At 39.5% G+C, this 23227-nt stretch overlaps 1 protein-coding gene across 7 annotated transcripts in view; it reads right to left on the minus strand.

Annotated features, from left to right (window-relative positions):
- Fmn1 (formin 1) overlaps window positions 1-20073 on the minus strand; it is a 400542-nt gene extending 380469 nt beyond the window's left edge. For 4 of the 7 annotated variants that reach the window (XM_063250322.1, XM_063250324.1, XM_063250318.1 and 1 more), the window contains exons 1-2: window positions 19945-20053; window positions 11985-12089 (exon numbers count right to left, since the gene is read on the minus strand). The gene's annotated coding sequence lies outside the window, so the exon portion shown is untranslated. Of the gene's footprint in view, window positions 1-11984; window positions 12090-19341; window positions 19470-19944 lie in introns of all 7 variants that reach the window. The other 3 variants (XM_063250321.1, XM_063250319.1, XM_063250323.1) reach the window with 2 other exon arrangements.
- Between the last annotated feature and the right edge of the window lie 3154 nt (window positions 20074-23227).

Consider the following 23227-nt stretch of genomic DNA (forward strand, 5'->3'; position numbering starts at 1 on the left):
ATGAGGAAGAGAGAAACATGAAGACCACGGAGAGAAAGGTATAGCATCTGACTCACACAGAGGTCTCTCCGTTCACAAATGACTTTATGAGACTATAAAATCAAACAGCACTGCTCCCGGGCCTGGTGAGAAGGTCTGCTCAGCAGTGGAAAAGGGGCTATTCTTCCCCAGGCTCCATCTCTCAGTACCCTAAGCACTCAAAGAGGCCATTACAGGAGCTTACTGTACCCAGCAGAGCACTGGAGATTTTGTTATTATTGTTGTTGTTGTGTTGTGTTTACTTGATTTTTTTTTGTATATTCTTCTTCAGTGGTGCTTGGAATGGCATCAGGCTTCTCACATGCTGGCCAATCGCTCTACCACTGAGCCACATCCCCAGCACAGGGCATGGTTTTAATGGAGGATGCGAGAAACTGGGAGCTGTGTGGTGAGGAGCAGCCTGTGGGAGTACAGGATGATCTCACTGCTAAGCATTGTAAGACTCTAGGAACTGAGGGAGGATTTAACAGGTGAGAGAAGTCCTACACAAACAGGAACTAATGAAAGTTCAACATGATAGCATACTATTATTACTATTAATATGGTCTGGCTGGAAGTCATGAGAGACAGCTGGTTTAACTTTACATAAGAGGAAGACATAGCAAGTGACACAGAAAAGCAAACGAAACAGAAGAAACTCAGTGATAAATATGGCTCCCATCTCAAAGAAAGGAAATCAAGTACGTATAAACAGAATGGGACTTTTGGGAAGGCTTGCTATTTTGGGACACCTTAAATGCCCATTGATTCTATTTGATAGAAATCCTAAGGAAATTGAATTATTGCCTGTCCAGTTCCATAGGCCTCTACAGCTTCCTTGATAATTCCCTGTTCTCAGATCTCAATTTGGCACCTGATCCTTTCCAAGTAATCTTCATGAAGATCTGAATTGCGAGATGAGTTAGCTTGTAGGACCACCGCCAAGCTGGTCTAGTATTTTCTGTATATGTTTTGGTACACAGCTGACTTGGAAAGGCAAATCATCTTTGCTTTCTTAAGTCATAGTCCAAAATGTTTCAAATCATAGAGTTTACATTTCAAACCAAAAACAAGTCCCAATAATCATTACATTTTCTTGATTCAGTCAATTAGCCCATTTAATTCCTTAATACATAAAATGTGACCCATTAATACTTAAAAGATCAATAAAGTCAAATATTAGCCACTAGATTCTTAAGAGCACAGGACCAAATTCAAATATAATGTCACTTTCATGTTCTCACTCCCATATTCTATGAATGTTACTAATGACAAGATCACTCTGTGTGAATGACTGACTGATATTTTGATGTACACAATAGCTGGGGAATTAGGAATCTTTCCAAATTCTGTACTCTACGTTTCCAAAAACAAAGGGCTATCGTTCAGTTATCTCAGAATTTCTGTTTACTATGTCTGTTTTAATTCATAAAACTAGATTCCTTCCAGAAGAAGGAACTATTCTTTAAAAGTTAGGATCTCAATGACAGGAAAGGAATTAACATTCTAGAAAATTTCTTCAATTTTCTATTTTACTATCTACTTGCCTCTTTCACTACTTTTACTTTACAAGAAATTTCGTGCTTTACATTTCTCCCCTTTACTTTTTACTATAATCCCAAATATTGAGTATTCTAAGCAGTATTGTAATCTAAGTATTACAATTTCTTTTTAGTTGTTTTTATAATCTAAAAACTTGTAATCCAATTGAGACATTATTGGAATCTCAGCAAGTTAATTCCAATCTACTACCACCAATGTAACTCATGGAGAGAATAAAGATACCAAGACATGTTCAAAGTCAAGGGCAGCCAACGGGTCTTAAGTCTAATTTTTGTAAGGATGTGAGGGCAGAGGCCCAGATCCTAGGTCTCTCCCAGAATTTATCATCCTGTGAAGAAGGGGATGGCTGGAGGAGGGGTGACAGTGAGGATGGCAGGAACTACATGAGTAACTAGAGCTAGTTAGGGGGATAGTTAAAAAAAAAAAAAAGCATCTTGTAAAATGCAGGGCTAACCACATGTAGAAGGATCAACCTGCATAATTTAATTAAGGTAGCACTAAACTGTTTTTGGAGGATGTTGCTTTAGTTTTTGATATGTAAACCTTTGTACCCTGGGAACTAATAGCCTCTTTATCTCAGGGCTCACCCTCAGTGACATTCTTGGAACTGACTGGCTCTTCCACCCTGCTGTGCTCATATATTTTATAGACAGCACTATGAGAGGAAACAGCAGACTGTCTGATGGCTTTAGAGATTATATATCAGTACCTCTGCTTGCCTTATTTGCAATGCTTAGAGCCAACTAAAGAGAAACAAGTACCACAGTCAGTTCAATATATATCAGTATAAAAAATAAGTCTCAATATAATCAAAATTGCAGCAATTGTTCCACAATCCAGGGGAGTCACTCAAATTGTCTCCCACAACTTTGTATTTAAATAAACAAGCATGTCTTTTAAAAACAAGCACAGAACATGCTACTCAATGCTGGATGTCTATCTTCTGGACTGGCAATCACCATGTACGGCCTCATTGAGGCAAATATTTAGTATACAATCTAAGCAGAGAAGACCTAAAAATTCCCTACTCTCCCTCCATATACACACAGCAGAATTTTTTACATGGATGTCAAAGTAATGCAACAAATTTTCACCCATAATATTCCCTCAAACAAGCTGAAATATTTATTTTGCCAAGAGTCCAACTAAACATTGACTGTTGGCTACCATGCCTCAAAATGTCTTATACTTTTTGAAGGAATCTCGCACACATTTCCTTATTTACATATAAGCAATCTGTCTCAAAATTGTTAACAAGATCAACACGTAAAACTGCATGGCACTCAAAACTGTCCTAGGGGAGGCTTGCACAAGTAGGTGTTTAGAGGGTCCCTGATATAAACTGTATATTTCCTTTTATAAAATAATTCATGGTCATCAACTTCCCAAAATAAACCCTAGCATCATATAATATTACCATGAACTAATGAAGTGTAATAAGACTTAAAAAAAAACTGAAATCACTTATTATGGTTTGGAACTAAAATGTCTCCCAATACTCTCATGTGTATGAAAGGTCACTGGATCACAGGGGTCCTGTGCTAGTCAGTGTACTGGTCCACTGACAAGTAGCTGACTGTGCTTTTAGGAGCTGGAGACCTGGCAGGAGGTGGGTCAGTGGGCACCTGATCTGGGAGGGTGCATCCTCGTCCTTGACTCCTTCTCTCTCTCTTTCTAGCTGCCTTGAGATAAGCAGCTTTCTACCATGCATGTCTGTTCTGGATCCAGCCAGCTTGCACTGAGCACACTGGAAACTGAGCCAAATAGAAACCTCCTCCTTCAAGTTCCAGGTATTAGGCATTTTGTCTTTTGTCCCAGCAATGCAAAGTATCAAGTCAGCTATTTTCTTCTCACTGTGCAGACTGATCATTTATTTGTCTTTAAGCATCTCTAAGCAGCCTCTCTATAAGCCTTTTCCCCTTAGCTGCAATGCTTTCTCTGTCCTCTCTAGAAAAGAATTCACCCTCAAAATATAGTTCATTTAACTTGTAATTATCAGTATTTGCTGTCAACACAGGATTTTCATTTTCACAGTCACTCTGTCAACGGGGAATGATGGGCTACAAAGCCAGTTATTGAAAGGAACTGCAGCTTCTCTGAAATCGAAGAGGCCCGGGTCATCTCAGTGCCAACAAAGTTCGAGCACTGCTGCCAGAAGCTGAGATGCTACTGAGGGATTCCAAGAGTTTTTATGATTTGGGGTTTTATTTCATTTTATTTTGTTTTTTGAGACAGGATCTTGCTAAGTCACTAAGCTGCCCAAGCTGGGCTTCAATTTGGAGTCCTTTTATCTCAATCTCTAAGCGTTCCGAGGTTACAGACATGTCCAGTTTAAGCTTTGGTTCTTAAGTGAAAGATAAAACACTCTACATTTTAAGTAGTTAAGATAATAATTGTTACATATGATCTCTTCCTTGCTTTGGTCCAAATACCTTATTTGGCACTTAACATGCACCATCTAAAGAGGCACTTGTAATCACTCCTTTCTGTTCTGTGTATAAAGGCAAAATCTTCAATTGGTGGTCTTCCAGGGCTTTAACCTACAAGTCTAAACCAGTCTTTGCTTTGTTCACATCTTGTTCTGGGACTCCAACCTGTATAAGCACCTCTGCTCCAATGTGTGACTTAATTATAATTGTATCATGAACTCAGACATTCAGATATCCTTGAGATCCATGCCACATAGTCTTAAGACTGTGGCTTGAAGGAGTACTCTTAGTAATTAACAGAGCTGGACTTGAGTCCAAGGCTTCTGACTTGGAATGCACTGCTTTTTCTTCTGTCTGCGCTCAGTGGAAACTATCTCATGTGAAGACAGTTGTAAGACTGAACAGTATCCTTTCTCTTACCCCCTACCACAGGCTTAGGTCCTGAACTGCTAGATTCAAAGCTCAACACTTCTGTTTAGCTACATACTCAATTCTCATTCCTGTAATACCATTAAAGATAACTAGTGGTTCTATGGGCATCTAGGGCATCTGTAACTAATGGTTACTACAACGAGCCCCAATCCATATATGCATTCTCAATAAACTCATCCTGCTACTGTCAATGAACCTCTCACAAGGAACTTTTCCTACTGGGTCAAAGGGTATCTAAAAACAGGAATGGTCATCATCACCATCTTTATATTCCTACACTTTATAAATAGCAGATATGCAGTAAAATATTATGCAAAGATATGAAACCTACTTATGTCTCTACCTAAAAATTCAAACATATCATTATTTACGGCCAACATTAATGATTAATAGTCATGATAATGAAGGCTTGAGCTTCAATTTCCAAAAACACAACAATTAGAATAGGCAAAATCATTATAAGAAATAAACTTGGCTTTCTACCATTAGAACACAGATTAAAAAGAAAAAATATTAAAAACACAAACATTCAGGTTAGAGAATTAAACACTTGATTGATATCCAGATTTCCACTAAAAATCAAATTAAATGCCTGTAGGGAGTATGAAAAGTGAAGACAAAAGACATTTTTTTTGTTTGTTTGTTTACAGCTACTAAACAAGAAGGGAAAACAGACTTTTCTTGAGAGAAAAATGAAAGTCATGATTTCAAAATTCCAAAATAAACTGGAAACACATTTTTTTAGTCCCTTTTACCTGAATGGCCCCAGACTCAGAATCTGGCTGCTTTCAAGTATCTGCTTAAACAAAACCTCAACAGAAAGACTTCCTTGGTCACCTGATATGAAATAGCATTTACAGCCACCAGCACTTGTAAGACCTTTACCCTGTAGCATCTGTGCCTCAGAACTTGTCACTATAAGCTATTCTCTCTTTCTACACTGAAGAATTTAACCATCATGGAAAGAGGAACTATGTTCCCTACTGTGTCTGTGTTAGAGGTTAGCTAGAAAATCAAGGGTGCTTGATAAAGTTTTATCCAATAAAGGCCTCATTTACTAACACAAATGTTAATAAATATATAGACAGCAGGTTTAAAATCATGCCTAGCACATGAGCCCAATGGTATTAAGAATTAGAGCAGAAACTTTCCTCCCTTAATTCTTTCTGAAGGGCCTGAGTTGACTAGAAAAAAAGCAGAAAGAGTAGGCTGTGTGTAGATGCAGCTTTGACATCTAGGAGTGGGAACATTATAGTTAGGGGGCAATTAGGAACTGTGAATGTGCCTTATAGGACACATTGGTCAAAAAACAAACTTGTTTTTTGGACTAGAGGACATAAAAATATGGGAAGGAGAACAAAACAGGAACAAGGAAATTGAAGACAAAGACGATGCTTGGAACCATAGGTCCAGAGTATAGCTCAACATAAGCAGAAGGTACCTGCAAGGACTCAGTCTACCTTCTTACGTAGCTCAGCCCCCATTTGGGCAGACTCCAGGCACTGACATATCAAAACCATAATGCCACCAGGCCTGAACGCAAGTAACAATCAAGGCTTACCTGAAGTAACTTCACATTGTAGGCTTGGGCATGAGGTTGCTGGATTGCTGTGCTGCTTCTATATATTGGGAGACCAATTTAAAGGGGCTTTCAGAAGAAAGCAATTGCTATGCTGTCTAGGGAACAAAGGATCGTGCATTTTCCATGAGATAATCACTTTCTCTCACCTGCACATTACACAGTGTAGGTACCAAGTGATAAAACCAGCAAACTCCCAGTTAAACCATTACCAGTGACCACACTACCACTGCAGGACTTTCAAGTCTGTCTACGTACCCCTATTTGTTGTTTATACTGCAACCAGCACAAGTTAGTTACATGTATTCAGCTCCTTTTGCTTGCCCCACTGCTCTTAAAACTCTTTTTGGTCCTTAACTTGCCCTGAAAGACCCAGTGTGGTTGAACCTTTACCTATTGTTTCAGTTCCATTTTGTACCAGGTATAATTACTTTTTGGTGGCTCAGGTGTAGACCACTCCCTCCTGCCATGGGAGCTCTGAACATACTATTTCTTCTGTGCAGAATATAATTCCTATCCATCCTTCACACTATTTTACTTCTAAACATTTTCCATATATTTTAGCACATTTTATGACTATCTCTACCACGGCTACTGTCTCAGCAATGTCTCTACTGACATGCCAGAGCAGACAACTCCCCTACTCTGTGCCCTTTCAAAGTACACTATTGCTGTTGGTGCCACCTACAATCCTCTCATGCTAAAATAAATCACTTGCTGTAAACACTTCTGGTTCTATGTCCAGTGGCTTTTTCTTCTATATGATCACTTCATCTGCACATGGGCTAGAGGTGAATGAGACTGGAGTGATCGGCAAACGTTAGGTCCTGAACACACAGCTTCTAAATTTTGTCTAAGTCCAGTGGGAAGGTACTGGGGAGTTTAAAACTTGGTAACAATCTGATTACATTTTTTAAAGGTCACTCAAACTCCTGCTACATGGAAAACAGGCTATAAAAAGACAGGTTTGAAGGCACACAGAAATCAGTTAGGTTAGTGTCAAGATGATTTTCCTAGAAGGAATCATTGGCAGTGCAGCTGAAATCATAATTTAAAAAACGGCTTTTAGTAGCACAACAGCAAGAGCCTTCACATTTGGAGTCAGCTGCAAAATGTTGCTTAACTGAAGTCTTGTGCACTCAGACGGTTATCAGAAGGGTGTTAAAACCTTACTTTTCTTAGTTATGATGCAGGGATAAGTGAATGGTACATAAACTGATATGCAGTTTATATGTGGCATCAAATTTCGTGAGGAAGAGGAAATTAAAGAAATAATGCTTAAAAGAAGGGAACAACAGGAAAATGTTCAGAAACACTGCACTAGAATATTTTGATGGGCTGCAGGTTCCTTCTTAGGGCCATCGACAGCTTCTAGACTGGCCTGGGATGGCCCCTGACCTCTTAGACCAATAGCCCTAAAACTTCCCTGTCACCTCACGTTTCCTTGGAGCTGTACAGACAAACTCATTCACCTTCTCAATGGGTAGATGGTCCAGTAAGATATGACAGTCTATTTGCAAGTCAGCCTCTCTGAACACAGATGCTCCAGTTTGTGGGCTCTCTAGAATACAAGTGAAGGAAGGAAGTCGTAGGAATTACACAGGGTAATGCACACATAGTGCATCTCAGCAGGATCTCTCCTCCCACGTTTCTCCTCTTCTGATCAGACCCCATCTACCTCTCACCTAATAAATGCCTGTGCTTTCAGCAGAGGCCAAACTAAACTGTCTCCTTCCCTGGAATCCAGGGCTCTGCACATACTATTGGTTCTTTTGTGCATTCTGAACACTTAGTAATATGAGTAGCTATTATTTCTGGAGCAGTTGTGAAAAGTACTGTGGTGTTTAATATAAAATGTTTCATGTAATCCTCTCACTGTGAAGCCCATTTCATAGATTAAAAACTGTGGCTTAGACAAGTGAAAGAGATTACTCAATGTCAGAGAGCCAACAAAGGGTGAGATGGAGAATCACTACCAAGCAGCCTTAGAGTCTCTAGACTGCCTACACACAGCTGTGCTATCAGTCTACAGATGATAGCCAGCAGCTCATGTGTCCCTTTCCTACATTAAATCCAACATGAATGATCCACATTCTGTGTTATGAAATGACTTTTATTTAAAGAAAGAATAAACAAAACAAAGGGTAGAAATAATATATAATTTCAAAGAAAAAATAAACAGTAAGAAATCACTAGTTGATAATTACATACTGTCCTCTTACAAATAGTTGTTCAAGTTACAAAAGTGAAGCATACAAAGTGGACACTCAAACAGCAAGACTGCAAACAGTTCTGTTCAACTATCCCACAAAAACTTAGTAATATGGTTAACAATCCTATACACTTAAAAATATATGCAGTTATCTTCATGTATGATAAGATTAAACAAACCAAAGCAGGCTAAAATCGCTCTGAACAAAGAATAATAGTATTGCTGGATTTTACATCACGTGTTTCTTGAAATGAAAATGGGCCTCACAACCAAATCCTTTTGTGTACTATCAGGATATGTTATGGTATATACCTAGATGCCCTGAAAGCCTCATGCAGTCATAGGTAGAGCTTTAGGGAGGTGACTGGACATCAGTGTGTGACCCTCATCACTGGATTAGTCCACTGATGGATTTGCAGCTGCATGTGATGCTGGGAGTAAATGCTGGTGGGAGGAGGTGGGTCACTGTGTACACGGCCTGGATGGACAAATGTTCCCCTTCCTCCTTTGACCTCTACTTTGCTTCCTGCCATGCCATAAACTGTTTCTCCTCTGCCACGCCTCTCTGCTAAGCTAGCCTGACTTGGAGCCAGCTGATCGTGGACTGAAACCTCTATAAACAGTGAGCTAAATAATCCTTTCATCTTTTAAGTTGCAGGTGTCAGGTATTTTGTCTGAGCAACAAGAAAGTAACTAAGACAGAATGTTACTTCCTGAAACTCAGCTTCCTCATCTATAAAATGGAAATTGTCAATGCCTACCTAATAGATTTGTTGTCAAGACAGAATTAGATATAACTTAATCCACTCACTACAGCAAGTGACACATAAAGGAAGACTTGTTTGATTACTCATGTGGGCCTACAGAATGCAACATCCTATGAAAAGAAAAGAAATAATAAAATAGCTCTCAGGGAGTTAACACATTAGGAGTTCAGCGTATGTTGGTTGCTCTGTCTTCTTAAGTATAGAAGCTTTTGTTACTGAGTATTTAATTTTTTTTTTGTCTTTTTGAGACAAGAGTCTCACTATGCAGTTCAGGCTGGCTTTGAGCTCACTTTGTAGCCCAGGCTGGTCGTGAATTCACAATGATCCGCTTGCCTCAGCCTCCTGAGTGCTAGGATGATAGGCATGAGCCACCATGCCCAGCTTTGGGTATTTAATTTTTATAGTTCAGAAATACTTAGAACCAATTAAGATTTTAGAGAGTAAGAATGGTTCACATAATTTCAGAAACTGAAATTTCTGGGGATTATGAATAATTGGATTAACGTAGCAGGTTAACATTTATCAAATGAAGCACAAAGATGCAATGCCCAGAGGTTATATGCATGCAAGCCATTGAAACACAGAGCTACCACTAACCCAACATTATATTTACAGAACAGAATACTATGGTATAACCCGAATGATATAGAAGTAAAAATAAATAAAACACTAGGAGGTGGGAAGAGGTGAGAAGTTTCAAAAATATTAATCTTTTTAAAACAGGTAGTCAAATGATACTATCTGAAGAAGAAAGTCATTTATAAAAATACTATTATAATGACAAAGATAATTTACTTCTAAACAACTTCATGAAAATTTATTTTCAGCCGAAATTTTCTTGAAGAAACAATGTATCTGGAAACAAGGTAAACACATTTGAGATTTAACCATTCTTTTAGTTTCAATTCATTTTGTTTAACTGCTTGAAATTCAAGAAAAATGTTTATGTATTATTTTTGTTAATGCTTAACCTCTCTGTTCACTTTTATGAAAACATTTCTGTCTAAACTTGCAGACAGATAGATGAATGTCTGAAAAGATGCTAACTTGAGGATAACAATTTGAATTGCAGTATATGAAATTTTTTAAAAATCACTTTTGAGGGGCTGGGGATTGAGCTCAGAGGCATAAGCGCCTGCCTTGCAAACAGGCAGTCGTGAGTTCGATCCCTGGTACCAATAAAAAAAACGAAAAAGACCCCCCAAAAAATCACTTTTGCAATTTTCTAATTATTTGAATTCTTGATAATTCATTTTTAAAATGTATTTCCTTACAATGAGAAAAAACAAACATGTAGTTAATTCTTCCAAGATGTAGTTAATTCTTCCTAGTATAAATACAGACCACTGTTATTCTTTTTTTTTTTTTTTTTTTTTTTTTTTTTGGTCTTTTTCGGTACCAGGGATCGAACTCACAACTGCCTCCTTGCAAGGCAGGTGCTTATGCCGCTGAGCTAAATCCCCAGCCCCTATTTTATTCTTCATATACTTTTTCTTTTTTAATTCTAAAAGATTTTTCAGGAAAACTTTTCAGCTCTTTTCTGCATTCATGATTTTTTTTTTTTTTGTCTTTTTCCTTTTTATCAGTACCGGGGATCCACCTCACGACTGCCTCTTGCAAGGCAGGTGCTTATGCTGCTGAGCTAAATCTCCAGCCCCTGCATTCATGATTATATTTCTCTCATTTTAGCTTAGATATTAGAAAAGGTAAAGTATGTTTTTCACTTACATTGTGAATATGGTCTTTTAAATTACTTTGAGAATCCAGCTGACTAGTTTACTTTGAATGTTCTATACTAATACAACCTACTTAAACAATTAAAACGGCTATATGTATGCTTATTTTTTAAGGTTTGTATATATAAAGACTGAGATATAATAAAAAGTTTCATAATGTCAGACTATGTCTTTAAGACTAGGATTTTGAAACTAAGTGCCTGTCCTTCATGACTACTGAATGTCAACGTTTGCTTGCTAAGTGACAAACTGTAATGATGCAACTTATGCTCTCTAGTTAAGAATAATCATCTGAAATGCACAATGGTGACACAAGTATTAAAGGGACTAGCTTCTGCTGGATGTTTTGGAGTGGTAAATAAATACTGAGCTACCAGAGATTTGGTTATCAGAGCAATTTTTGTTTCATGTATTTGAGAAAAGTGTGGGAGAGACATTGGCATGCTGATTTATTTCAAGGAATAGTTCAAGTACTCAGTTTTATATGAAAATCCAGTGTCCCACAATTTTGCATTATATCAATACTACAGAAAGTGTTTTTTCCAATTACAGTAAACCACTAGCGATATAAATATTAAATCATTGCTTATTTCAATTAAGAGAACAGAAAATAAATCTTTGCTTCTTCTACTTTAGGGAAACATCACTCTCAATGAAGGTTTGTGGCTTATGCATTTTTTTAAATAAAGGGAGAAATTTTTCATAAAACTCTATTTGTGAAATGCTTTAACTCCTCCTGCATTGTCAAAATGTGAGCCATTATAACTCTAAGAGTTAATTATATTCATAGGGGAATGGAATCTTTGTTTTACGGAAAACTTGGACATTATCTATCCTATGCATGTCCCTCCCAATACTGGACTCTCTCCTTCACCGCAACTCCTAAAGAGCCATCCAATCCTTCCTTGAACTCTTTTACTGCAAAGACTTCTCAACCTCAAAAGGAATGGCATTCCAGACATTCTATATGTAAAACTTTTTCTCTTATTTTGAACCAAAATCTATCTCTATTAATTTCTTTCCACCTGCATGAAGAGGTTTCAATCTTGAAGACTGCATATCATTTGCCTGTTCTCTAATCATCAGTGGTCTTACTATAAGACAGTGTGCACAGCTAAAAACAAGTCCTTAAAAGAAAGCCAAAATTTCTTCCAGGATTACAAATACAACTCAAGGAACTGTCACATTAGACGATTACATGAACATATGTTAAACAGCTAGATTCTACTGTATTATATCTTCACCTACCTTGAGTTTCAATTTTCTCTTCACTCTATTTTTCTGCCTTTGCAATTTTGTAGATCACTCTTAACATACTTTTGTTTGCAAGAATCCGAAAGTGATTTGGGGTACCTTAAGCAAAAAGAGAAGTATATTTGGTTTCATAAAATTGTCTATGACTTTCATAAAATTGAAGAAACAGAAGAAAAGCAAAGAGCATCAACGGGCAGGAGGGCCTCTGCGGTGGCTTCGCAGGAACACCACAGAGCACTTCAGCTTCTCTGCTTTAACTCCAGTAACTCCTAGTTACTGCGCTCTTTTGCATTCAGAACTCTGATTTGGGGAAGAGAAGTGACATGGTCCAATTTGGATCCTAATTCTATCTGTGGTTTAATTAGTCCAAGCCAGGGACAGGGTTGTGTGTATGGGGACCGACCGTATCCCTACAGATTGTGGTCATTCACAGAGAAAGAAAAGGGATGTGAACAAGACAGATATCCAAAAGCACTGTGCTTTGCTCAGAAAGTAATGTTCTGAAGTGTTAATTTGTTATTTTATTTCCTTTATACTTTTCTTTTTTTTACTTGACCCCCATTAAGGCAGGCATCAGAATTGGTAGCCATTGCATCAGGAGAGCTGTGATAAGAAAAACAGAAAGTGCCAGTGAACATTTTTAGATTTGGCTTTCTAAAATCATAAACTCTTATAAGGACATGGGGAATTTCTTAACAGATATAAATAGGAGTGAAGTTTGTGGATATGAAGGGATTTACAGATAGGAAGAAGTAGGAGAAGAGGATTATCTCTCCGGGCTATCAGGAAAGGAGACAGAAACACTTGGGGATGCAGGAGGGAGCACCTAGTCCTGCTTGCTTGGAAAAATGGAGGTCGGTGACCCCAAGGAGGACACAGACCACATAACTATGTGTGGTGAATCCAGGAAGCAGAAACCATAGGAAGTGTCATCAAAAAGTCCCTGTGGACAAAGCACAACCTAGACCCAAACACAGCCACTCAGGCAGTCATGTCAATGGAAACACTGGATACTGTGTTAACCTTTGTAGCCTGATGCTTCAGAGACCAGCGGGTTCCTCCCACAGCGCTGCAGTATGTTATTAGTCCCTTGAATCCTGGGTCTAACTGGGGAGTGATGTGACCCTAAAAAGGATGAAGGTAAAGTTTTTTACCTTTGCAGAGAGAAATGGCCACAGAAATGAATATAACTGGCCAAAAAAAATTGAGGTGTGATTCTTCTTCATACCTATCATTGTGGATGGAGATTCTCACCTATTATTCTTGAATAGAAAAGACAGCAAAATGAGAATTGAGTAGTTTTGATTCTTCTCACTGTGAATCTGACCTCATTTTTTCCAGCAATAGTATACATGCATCGTGCCATAGCTGTTATAGTAAAGGCCCTCTTTTTAAAAATTGGAGTAGCATTTTTAAACCTGCTTTTTATTTATGACCTTTATTGCTGATGCTATTCTTCAGGGCTCCGTATCCCCCAATATAACACAATTGCAGACTGTGTGACTCTTTCCCCTATACGAATGTTCCCTCACTCTTGCACATGATCTGGGCAGAAACCACCCACGCAGCCACACTGGAGCCCTCAGGGGTCTCCATTTTGCTTTGTCATTTGCTTGATTCATGAATCTAAGTTTCGAAATTTTGTTTTTCTTGATCACTTCTGTGGTGGTTGAGCTCTTAAATTTGTCAAATAATGCTTTAATTTGGTGGCCACAGATACCTTGCAATCAAAAAAGAAAAAGAGAAGCCAAGCTTCCAAAGTTGAATCTGAGAGTTGACTGCCCTCTTCACTTTTGTAGTCAGCAGATTATTATTTCCTGAAGAGAAGTTGATTGATGTAAGGAACAAAACCCAGGGAGTTGAGTGACCTGGATTTATTCCTGGCTGTGCCACTGACCATGAGTGACCTTGGGCAAGCTTCCTCATTTCAATTTTCTCTACTACACCATGAGAAAAATACCTTGTTTCCAACCTAGAGAATAATTTGGGTAAGAATTACAGGCTAAGAGGTAAAACAGAACTGCTTAAGATAACACCATTTATTTATTTATCAAAGTGCCATGGCTTTCTTTAACATGCTCTGGCTTTATGAAGAGTCAGTTCTTCAAATAATCATAAAGGGAAGAATTAATGTATGTTTTCAGGGTTTAAAATTAGGACCAGCTTAAAGCACATCAGCAAGTGTCCTTAACACAAGGACAGTTCCCTTTGTAATATTTTGTGTCATATGTTTTGAACATATTGGAGAGTTGAATGGGTGGGAAAGAGAGGATTCAAAAGTTCCTGTAGGTGGGAGGTGGAGGATGCTACAAAAGAAACAGAAATAAAAGGAGACAAGGACATTGGCAAATGAGGGAAAAAATGATGCCAATTTTGTAAATGAAATCTGTTTTCTGCAGATTTTCAGGCTTAGAAAATTATTTGCAAAGCTTTCCAAATATGAGCTAGGCCCAGAGAATTTTCTAAAGTGCCTGTCTTCCTCTGAAAAGAGACATGGTGACCATTTTAATGCCTAAAAAAGCACCTCTCATTTCTCACTAGATACATACCCAGAGTACTGTACTACATTTATGGTTTATCCTGCTTTAACTGTTTAAAACTTTTTAAGCCAGGAATGTTCTCTTTGGCTTACTAGGACACAGAAAGTAAATTGTAAACCTAGCAAGCAATAAATACTATTCAAAATAAATACTATTCAATTTTTACTTAGAGATATACCCTTAAGCAAACACATCAACCTCTCTGAATCCTGATTTCCTCATCTAGCAAAAAAGTATAGTGCCATTTGCCAACTGCTGTAATAAGCTCAAGATGGATGCAAAGAGAACATACAATTCCTTCTCACTGGCTGCCTTTAGAATAAGACTTTAAAGACATTTTTCTCACAACAGAATATCAATAAATTAAGTGGATTCTCTGGAGCAGTGGTAAAAAATCAGCTTATTAGTATTCACTGGGCTAAAACCACACACATGGACTTTCAGATCTAAGTAGCAATGCACCCTTTGACAGTGACAAGAATTCTGTTTACTGCCTCTTGAGTACCCAATACATTTTAACCTGATATTTGCCAAACTGTAATTCTCACAGAGAATATCGTTAAACACTACAACATCACTTATCAAAATATTTTCCCCATCCTAACTCAGCAATCTTTATAGCATCAAAGAACAGAAACTCTGCTCTTGAGGACTTAGAGGAACTGAGACCCTTGTAGGAGTTCTGAGAACTCAAAAAGTTGTTCTTGGGGTACGAGACAGTATCAGGATTGCCTGTGCACTGCACAGGAGGGTCCCGCTCACCCACAGATAATGGCACTCATTCAGAGAAATTCATGTGAACTTCATCCATGCAAACATTGAGATTTGGGAAATCTTAAGAGTTTTTCCAAATTGCTATAGTGAATGAGCACCCGAGAAGACTTCTCCTAATAAAAAATAAGGTTCTCCTCTCTGGAACATCTGTATTTTTCTTTCTATTTCTCACAAAGGACATCACTACAGAAAGCATCCAAAATTGAATGAGCAGGGATATATACTTACGTGGGTAAAAGTTACACAAACATGGCAAACAGTGTTTAACAACAGTGCTGCTCTGTTTGATGGAGTTCTAAAATACCAACCTTTGGTTTCAATTTTAGAATATCTGTGGCCAAAGTGAGCACTAAAACATCAGCCATTCATGCTCTCTAAGTTTCTTTCACAAAAACACAGAGGAAAGCACTCATTTAGATATAAATCCTAAAGCAGGAATATGAGTATCAGGACCCTCAAAGTAGCAATGTAATTGTGTTTCCTGTCCTGCTTTTCTCTCTTTTCTCCAATCAGCCATCGGCTTGTGTCTGCTATTTCTCAATTAATGTCTAGATACTGATGGCCAATATGAATGCTAGAAAGTCCTGTCTACCGCAAAGCATTTCCTTAACACCTTATCAGTTGGAAGGTGAAAGCAAAAAACTGTTAAATTTGAAAGTCGTTAATTTGTGATACTTTCAAAAACAGAAAATAATCATGTCCTAATGATCAGAAAACAAAGTAAGTCAGTTTTGATTAACATAGGGAAATACAAGATGCACTGGCTGAAAAAATAATCAAAAATCAGAAGCTAGTTTCTTGCAAAACAGAATTTCAAAGGTCTTGATCATTTCAAGAAAGTGTTAGGGCAAAGAGACCCAAAGAAGAAACAACTCTCTTTTTCCTCCTACCTCTACGCATTACTAAGGCAATATATGTTCAATGCCTAGAGAAGTGAAATCCAGATTACTGTGATACACTTTTTCTTTATAGCCAGAGAACCTGAGAAGCCTGAGTAGTAGGGAATGATCCAGCGCCCAGCTTTTGTTTTACACGTTGACAAGGTAAGGATGTTTGTAGCCTTCATTACGTCTCCCGCTACAATAATTACTATTTTGCAGGGCACACAGATGACTGCTCTGTGAGGACATCAGCACAGACACTAAACACAGTGATGTTCTAATTCCTTTACAAACGTAGCTTCTTGGTGTAAGCTCACATTGCTGCACAGGAATACAATTCCCATAGTTTAACATTTCTGGGAGATCAAGCAAGTCAGATTAATGGCAGCAACACAGTCAACACACAGGCCAGGACCTGCTGAGAATTAAGCTGATTCTTAAGATAGTGACTATTCACATCTAAAAATAATAGATGCTGTAAAAACCAACAAGAGATTATAAGTAACCCTCAAAGATGATCAAATTACCAACAATGGAATCAGGTCATGTTATTAAAGATCCCTCATAAATTTTCACACTCATATAAAGTTTTAATTAAAAAAATTAAAGGTAAGATCATCTAAACCACCATAGTCGGAGATGATATCCAGAGATTTAATATAAAAGCCACACTGAGGCATGCAATATGAGGTATAAGTGTTTTTCAATCTGCTGTCAAGGTTGTTTATCATCATCACATCAAATTACAGCCTGCTTCCATTTCCCTACTGGGGGATGGCTCCACCAACTTTGTACCTGCACAGAAAGGAATAGCAAGATATTCTTTGCTATTGAAGGAAACCTCTTCTTAGATAATCATAGGACCTGCAGAAGGCCATTCCGTGCCCACAGCATTCAGTCTACACAGATTACACCCATGACCAAGGCCTCACCAATCACAATCTTCTCTGGGAATTTTCATTTCTGAGTGGAAGAATAGAGCTCCCTTTGGGTTACAGAGCTAGAAAGATGTGAATTTAGAGGTTATATAGGCACTGAGAGGACAGTTTGTAACAGAAAAGAAAGGACCAGCAGAGTGAGGTGGTGAGCAATTGTAATCACAGCACTTGGGGAGGCTGAGGCAGAAGGACCACAATTTTGAGTCCAATCTACGCAATTTAGCAAGTTAGTGAGACCTTGTCTCAGAATAAAAAATAAAGAAAGGAGTGGAGATGTAGCTCAGTATGAAAGCCTTGGGTTCAATCCTCAGTATGGGAAAAAACCTGAGAAAATCGAGCGGAACTGAAAGATGCCCACAAAATAATCAGAGACAAATAATCAGAGAACAGCTATAGCCTTGAAAGTTTCTGAACATTACAACATTAGGATCCACCTGGGAGTAGACCATCATCTTCAGCAAGACATACTCAGATTTGTTAATAATATCCATTTTGTTTAAGATTTTTTTTCTGCTGGATTTCTGTATAATGGAAGGGATTCCAACTAATACAATGAGAAGACAGTCTAAATTACAAAGTATGCACTCCAAATCAGGCAGAACTGCTAAAAGAGAATTGAACCACATAGTGATTCTGTGTTGCTTTCTGTTTTCAATATGAGGAAATATTCTTAGAGAAGAAAAACACTGTAAAACACAAGTTATTCCATGCTGGCAAGTTAGAGTTCCTTCAGTTCCCATGCACAACTGAAGAGAAGCACTTTAGCTTCTCTTGAGCAGAAGCCAATGCATTTACTAATGATTCTGTAAGAAGTACAGTTCATCGGGGCTGGGGGTTTAGCTCAGCGGCATAAGCAACTGCCTTGCAAGCAGGTGGTCATGAGTTCAATCCCCGGTACCGATAAAAATGAAAAAGACAAAAAAAAAAAAAAAAAAAGAAGTACAGTTCATCAAGTCAGTGCAGAGAATAGTCAGTGAGGAAGGGACAGCCTAAACCAGACCCAGAGGCCCAGAACCCTCTCCTGTCTTCACTGCATCTTAACCAACAGCTTGTTAGGGATTTCCACAGGCTGCTGAGAGAAATGTCAGCCCAAATACAGAAGGCTACCATCGGTGACAGCCTTCTAATATGTAATCCCACGAGGAACCTGAGAATTACCAGCCCCGATTAGCATCAGTTCTGAGATATAAAAAGGACAGAGAATATCAGTAGGAAATAATGCACACTTTTTAAAGACTTTATTATATTTACCGACTAGTATTATAAATGGCAGTTGACATTAATTCTCTATTATTTGCCAGGAATTACTAAGCATTTTACATGTATTATTCCCTTTAATCTTCATCTTTTCTTAGGAGGCAGGTAATATGCTTGTTTTATAGGCCAAATACTAAAGATGAAGTGATTTGCCAAAATCACTCAGGAAGTAAGTGGCTAGTGCAGGACTTGAACTTGTGTCTGAGTTTAACCACTATGATATATTGCCTCTCAACTATTACTCATTGTTTCCCTCCATTGAAGCCACTGCTTCCTAGTTCTACAAATGTTGTATTTGTTGATACTGCTGCAGATCTATAACACCATTAAGAGAGGAAATTGATGTTTAGTCTCTGATCAAAGAGACCTGTGACTTACAGAATTACGTATAAAGCAGCACTTTCACAATGACAGTTAATCTGGCACATAATTTTCAGCTTTATTTTTTCCCCTGAAGGAGGGGTAATAAGTCTGAGAACCAGGAGTTCTTGCAGTACTCCCTGGAAACAGCCAAGCAATGATGTTGAATCTCAGTGGCGTACCTATATGATGCTACCTGAGGTAGATAAGAATAGAATTCCCTCTTGCAAGAGCTAGGATCCCCCAAGGTGGCACCACTCACGATGACACACATCATATATGCAAAAAAGGAGAGTGAACAGGCTTAGGTATAACTGCAGTCATTAGGGTTCTCATAAAGAATTGGGTCTAGACATTTTACCTCTCTGTTACTGAGACATTCAGCCCATTGCGAGAATGAGTGCCAATGTCAAACTCTCCAGAAGTCAGGGAATATGGATAATTAAAACAAAGAATTTCTTTGGCAAGCTCATCTACAAAAGAGGATTCTGGGCCATCCCGCTACCATCACCACCTTACGACTTCCCTCCCCCTCTGGCTAGGCTGTGGTCTCAGGAAGCAATGGCATTACTTGCTATTTGATGGGAGAGGTGACACTTACATGCCTGAACACAGTCTGCCTTTACAAAACTTGAAGAGCTCAGATGGAAGAAGAGAGATGCTGTTGATGGTGGCAGTCGTGGTGATGAAGATAATGGTGATAGAAAAGCAGGTGTTGGTGAATGTCACCTATAACACAAGTGCAAAGCAGCAACCGATACCCTTCTAGTCTCTGACTGTCCTCCTCTTGAGGTTGCTTTCATCCCTGTTCAACCCCACTGCAGTGCTCCCGTCCTGGCTAAGGCTTCCAGCTTCACAACAGAGCGCGGCATCCTTCCCTCCCTCCCCCGTCCCTTCCACCTTCCCTGTGCCAGGCTGGGATGAGACTGCACTGGCAGGTCATGAGGGATAGGGCCTGAGGGTTAACCACAGGAGGTCCACAGTGGGGAGCGCTGGGGTGTCCCAGGGGGCCAGTTCGGAGCAGCTTACTTGGGAGCACCTTAGTGGTGGAGCTGGAGCCCCCAGGGTAGGAGGGGGGAAGATAAGGCAGAGGCAGGGATTAAGAGATTTGACCAGAACTCTGAAGCGGGGGAGACGGAGCAGGCGGCCTTGGGTGTGGAAGAGGTGGGGCAGACAGCCAGGAGGAATACGAGGCTCTCTTTACCTGACCAGGTGAAACACCCAGGCGGCTGTGGCGAGGATGCTGCGCTCCAGCAGGAGCCTTAGCCCAAGCCCAAAACTGCCGCTGCGCAGTGCTCCGCCGAGGCCCCGCCCCCCCAGCACGCGCCGCCCGGGCGGGCTGTTTGGGGGAGGAGAGCAGGGAGCGGATTGGCAGAGATCCGGACCAATGGGTAGCTGCAGCGGCTCCCGGGGAAGGCGGGGCGGGAGCGGGGGCTCCCGGACGCTGAGTGGTCACTGGGCGCGGCGTGTGTCTGTCTGCGGAGGTGCAGGTGGTGGGGCCCGGGCTAGGTCTAAACTGGACGCCCAGGGCTGCAACCTGCACCCGCCTGTGAGCGCCTCTCGGGCGCACGCGCTGCACGGGTTCGAAGCGAGGAGGAAGGATGCGGAGCCGAGACTCCCTGATTCCCAGGGCCTCCTCCCCCGGCTGTTCCCCTCGGTGCAGGAAACAGGCTACAGAGGAGGAAAGCTCAAGAAATGCGATCCACGCGTGAAGCCCTCTGTGACGCCTTCACCCCCAATTTCCCGCTCACTTTTCAGGCCCCTACCGAACAATTCTTAAATCAGGACCGCGGGTTGACGAGTAAACTAGTTTGGCTGTTTTTAGTTAAAAGCTAAATCGGTTTACAGAGAAAAATGAGCAAAGACTTTGGTGATGTGGGAAAGCAGGACTGATCCCGGATGTTAAGGTGCCTCACAAGGGAGCTCACCAGCTTGTCTGAAAACCACAGAATTCAGGATCTTGTTTCCACAGTTTCTGCACTGGTGAATCAGAATGGCCTTGATTTGATACACAGATACACAGTTTTGCCCCAAATAAGGGTCTAACCACTAATGATTACAGTTGTAATCATTAACCTTTTTCAGAAGAGGATTTGAGGGCTTAATGACATCGAGATTTGGTATGTGATTTGGGAATTTTTTCCAGCGAGGTAGGCAAGAAAGGGCATTGCCTTTAATCTTCTCCCTCATAAATACAAAATCTATGACCTATCTGGTGCTTAGAATCGGAAGTTTGTTCTGCATAGATTCTGTTTCAAATGATACTTTAAATGGAGTTATTTTAAAGTAATTTTTTTCCTTACAACATTTTCTAGAAATGACTGTGATGATTCTGACCTGCTCTAGTCTTACCTGCCACTGAATGTTGATAGGACTTTATATACATTATCTCCTTCAATCCTCATCGCCATTTATGAAAACTCCAGTTGTACACAAGGTTCCCAGAGGTCTCCCTGGATCATATAACTCTTCTTAGATCTATACTTCTGCTCAAAGCTCACCATCATAAATTAGAAGAAAAGGGAGCAGCTCACTTTCCAGGCTCCCTTTGTCAGACAAAAGCTTTCTTCCTCTCAATAAATTATTCCTACTGGTAATGAAAAAAGATTTTTTTGAAGAAAAAAATAGTCTTAACATTTTCATTGGTGCTTTCTCTTTTCACAGGAAAAAAAAAAAAAACTGTCCTAGAGAGACCGAGTTCCCACATTACTGACTTTAAAACTATAGCTTCAGAAGCACTTTCAAGACTGAAGCGTCACCTCAGAAAAGTGTTAGGAGCAATCACAAAGCTGTTTTGAAGTTAAAGCACTAATGCTTTAACTTCCCCCAAAAGATTAAACCGCCCCATTCCTACATGATTTAATATTAATTGAGAGGAAGAAAATTTTTCCAGGGTTTGAACATAACTACATTTTAATTCATGTAGAAATCTCTTGAAGTATGCCCACAAAATGCAGTATATCATGATCATGAAAGTTTAGCCCTAGAAAGGAAAAGAGTCATCATAACTAAAAACCTTATTTCAGCATTGTTCCAACAGCTTTCTTAAGAAATTTCTAAAACTCATTCTTTTAGTCAAACTCAGAAATACTGAACTCATCCTAAATTGGTGGAGAGAGGGGGTGATAGGTGCTACTTTGCTCAGATTTCTGGTACTGTAACAAAATGCCTGAGAAAATCACCTTAAAGGGAGTAAAGGCCTATTTTGGCTCATGATTTTAGATCTTCCCATCTATGATTCCTTAGTCCCATTGCTCTGGGCCTGTGGTAAATCTGCTCATGATAGTGGGAATGTGTGGTGAAGACAGCTGCTCATCTCATGGTGGCTGGGGTGAAGAGACAGGAAGGGACCAGATTCCCATTATACTCCTTGGAAAGCACATCTCCACGACCTAACTTCCTTTCACTAGGCTCCACCTCCTACAGGTGCCACAAACTAGTGACCAAACCCACTTATGGGCCATTGAAGGGTGTTTGATATCCATAAAAGGAAAAGGAGAAAGGAGTTTAAATGGAAGAAAATATTTTTTCTAAGAGCTGATCAATAAAGACAAAATATAAACAAGTTCAAAGGCTGTACATTGATATAAAGGTATGTACTAAATAACAAGTCTTATGTGCTCCCCATTCAATAAAAAATTTTTAAGTGCCTAATGTACCCACTTCAATAAAACTCATTTCCTGGCTTCAATGAAGCTATGGAAGACAGTCAGTCTAGGCTACCCTTGAAGAGGTTGCTTTACCAACATAATTACTAGTTTTCACAACCAACCAGCAGAGTATTATCCCAACTCACAGATGAAGAAACTGATATTATATAGGACAAAAACCCACTTGAGATTGCACATTTAAGAAGAAAGAGGAAAGGAATGGAAAGCAGGAGAACATCTGTGATGCACAAATACATTTATACTATATCATTACTTCCATCTGTAAGCAACACTGCTACCTACAGATCACTAATGCTTTAACTTCCCCCAAAAGATTAAACCGCCCCATTCCTACAAAGAGAAAAAGGTACTTAAGGCCAGACTTTGGACTCAGATGTAGCTTATAATTTAGCTGAAGCTTCCAAGTCCTACTAGTGACCTTCTACACTAAATGAAAGCCACGGATGTTACAGTTCAACCACAAAATACTTTCTTCTAAAGAACAAGTAAGTCCTCCCACCATTAAGTTCCAGCTCAAATGCCACGTCTTCCATGAAACCTTTCCTGTCTAAATTGATTTCCAATCTGTGCTCATCTGTCTCTTACATCACCGTCCTTCTCTGAGGACTGCAGGCGTATTTGCTTCCTCCTGCACATTCAACGCAACTCCAGAAAAGGGATTATCTGCCATTTATCTTCTCCCCAAAGGTTTAACTTCATCTCTCATGATACCTCGGATATTAGACATAGTGAAATCACTGTCCTTCTCTAATAAAGATGGGTCGTATGAAGGTGCAACCTAGAAAATCAGAAGAGAAGCATGGAAGCAAAAGAACA

This window comes from Cavia porcellus, unplaced genomic scaffold (genome assembly GCF_034190915.1).
Source record: "Cavia porcellus strain 051 isolate PalLab524CR breed Dunkin Hartley unplaced genomic scaffold, mCavPor4.1 scaffold_6, whole genome shotgun sequence".
Lineage (NCBI taxonomy): Eukaryota > Metazoa > Chordata > Mammalia > Rodentia > Caviidae > Cavia > Cavia porcellus.